This window comes from Chiloscyllium punctatum, unplaced genomic scaffold, assembly GCF_047496795.1.
Source record: "Chiloscyllium punctatum isolate Juve2018m unplaced genomic scaffold, sChiPun1.3 scaffold_694, whole genome shotgun sequence".
NCBI classification, from domain to species: domain Eukaryota; kingdom Metazoa; phylum Chordata; class Chondrichthyes; order Orectolobiformes; family Hemiscylliidae; genus Chiloscyllium; species Chiloscyllium punctatum.
In genome coordinates this window covers 80001-82790 of record NW_027310428.1, presented here as the reverse complement: position 1 = coordinate 82790, position 2790 = coordinate 80001, and the positions used below count along the sequence as shown (strand labels likewise).

The window sequence follows — 2790 nt, the reverse complement described above, 5'->3', positions numbered from 1 at the left end:
CGGGGGTCGGCCGACGGCGTGGTAGGTGTGCCTGCACGGTGACGGAGCACACACCACGCCCGCCAACCCCTCCGTACCTCCCGAGACCGGTGGCAGGACGGAGCGGAAAACGTGCGGACTGAACGGGAGAGCCAAGAGCCAGCGATCCACGCGCGTGCGACCGTCCAAGTCACAGCGTTCGACGAAAACCTCCTCCCTCGGCCAGGCACTCGGCGCCAGCAGGGGAGACAGGATCAGACGCCCCGCCGGCCACTTAAGGCCGAGGACGAACCACGAGACGGGCGGCTGCAGCAGCGGGCGGCCTGCAGCTCCCAGCACTCTCAATCGATCAACCATCGAGTCGGGTCAGCGTGTCAAACCGGCGAGCTCCACGGTCAGGCCGGCGGCGCACCAGCACCGGACCTCCGCGGCTCCCTTCACTCTTTCCACTGCCAGCCAACCGAGAGACGGACCCAATGCGGACGTGCAGAGCTTAGGCAGACCCCCCACTGGAGGCTCAACACTTCGTGGCAGCTCCGTGTCCCAGAGACCAGGAGGGTTGGCACACACACACAGTGTGAACCACCGACAGCCATTCTGGGACCGGTGACAGCCGTGCTGGCCCCACTGCCACGACACAGACGGACGCCAGGCCGCGCTCCCCGGCGGGGGGATGGCGTCGAGCCTGACGAACGGAATGTGCAGGGTGGGGGGGAAAGGCCAAGCGCTCCGACGCCGGAGGGCTCCGGAGTCTGAACTTAGGGGGACAAAGAGGACGGGTCCTCTGCGACACCCCAGCCGCGCTCTCGCCAGCCAAGGCGAGTGCGATTGATTGCCAAACGACCCTCAGACAGGCGTGGCCCCGGGAAGAACCCGGGGCCGCAAAGTGCGTTCAAAGTGTCGATGATCAATGTGTCCTGCAATTCACATTAATTCTCGCAGCTAGCTGCGTTCGTCATCGACGCACGAGCCGAGTGATCCACCGTCAAGAGTTGTCTGAGTTTGTTTTAGGTCTCTCCCTCGCCAGAGGAAAGCGACCCGGACCGCACATACGCTCCCCACCTTGAGCTACAGCCACCTGCACGCCGGCGTGCGGGCGGAGCAGGGTGGCGTGAAGCGATGGGGAGCACCATCCTGGTGCGGCCCGCAGAAACATACGTCTATTGGGGGGAGGAGGACAGGGCGCCCAAGAGGCGATGCGTGCCCCAACGCACCGCAGCGACGGAGGCAGGATCACCGCCACCATGTCGCCCGCCTAGTATCACGAGGCGTGCAGCAGCTTTGCCCTAGGAAAAGCAGAGGCGGGAACGGGCACCGGCCATCGGTTCGGCAGCGTCACTGACGCGTGCACGTGGCGGCGTGTCGGCGAGCGGACTTCCTGCGAGGAGGCGGGGGCGGCACTCGCCCGAGCAGACGCCCGCCCGGCCCAGCCACCGCCGAGGTGGACTGGGAGTCGCGGCAACGGCTCGTCATACTCGTTCCCACACTCACAGCGCAGCTTGCCCGCAAGCCACCGACCACCGATCGACGCCAGGCGCCCCGACCGAGAGCGGGATCGCTCGTTCGCCCTGCTGGCAGTTCGCTGGGGATCACTACTGCACGGAGCTCGGAGACCGACGGGCGGCAACTCGAGAGTCTTTAAACCACCACCCCCATCCCGCAAGTGCAAAGAGGCTGTATACGCACAGACGGGTGAGGGGAATAGGTACCCCGTCGGGTTTGAAGGGAGCGTGACTAGATAGCAACGATGTAAACCCAGCCGATTTGGGAGCGAAAGACCGGCGCCTGCATCACCGGCTTCGTTTCCCGTGGCTGGAGAGTACACCGAAACCCTCCGTCTGTCGCGAGCTCCCGACGACGCGGTGCCGCCAAGCAGCAGGGCCGGACCTGGTGTGGCTCCCCTCGTCGATCACAGACCGGTCGGCACTACTGACGAGACGGTGGAACGGGCTTCGCCCCTTGTGACGAAGGGTGATGCGAACCCGCCCGCCCGCGTGCGTTCGGGGTGGACTCGGCAAACGGAGATTTGAAATCGGAAAGTGTCCTCCTGCCACCGCGCAGGTAGGCGCCCAACAGTTGTGGGGGGTTTGGCGGTGACCACGGCTGCAGGGCCTGCTACCCCGACGAGCTCTCCTGCTGGCCCCGAAACCACCCTCGCGAGACAAGTTGAAACGGAAACGGGCGTACCCCCAAGCCGACGATCCTTTCTTATTTGTTACTTTTTTTTTCACTTGCTCGAGTTGTGGCGATTTGGCGGTGACCACGGCTGCAGGGCCTGCTACCCCGACGAGCTCTCCTGCTGGCCCCGAAACCACCCTCGCGAGACAAGTTGAAACGGAAACGGGCGTACCCCCAAGCCGACAGAGATCCTTTCTTATTTGTTACTTTTTTTTTTCACTTGCTCGAGTTGTGGGGGTTTGGCGGTGACCACGGCTGCAGGGCCTGCTACCCCGACGAGCTCTCCTGCTGGCCCCGAAACCACCCTCGCGAGACAAGTTGAAACGGAAACGGGCGTACCCCCAAGCCGACGATCCTTTCTTATTTGTTACTTTTTTTTTTCACTTGCTCGAGTTGTGGGGGTTTGGCGGTGACCACGGCTGCAGGGCCTGCTACCCCGACGAGCTCTCCTGCTGGCCCCGAAACCACCCTCGCGAGACAAGTTGAAACGGAAACGGGCGTACCCCCAAGCCGACGATCCTTTCTTATTTGTTACTTTTTTTTTCACTTGCTCGAGTTGTGGGGGTTTGGCGGTGACCACGGCTGCAGGGCCTGCTACCCCGACGAGCTCTCCTGCTGGCCCCGAAACCACCC

At 63.7% G+C, this 2790-nt stretch overlaps 1 non-coding gene across 1 annotated transcript; it reads right to left on the bottom strand.

Moving 5' to 3' along the window:
• Window positions 1-819: 819 nt before the first annotated feature.
• LOC140473723 (5.8S ribosomal RNA) lies at window positions 820-973 on the bottom strand. Its single transcript, XR_011958564.1, has one exon. It is a non-coding gene; the product is annotated as a 5.8S ribosomal RNA (ribosomal RNA).
• Between the last annotated feature and the right edge of the window lie 1817 nt (window positions 974-2790).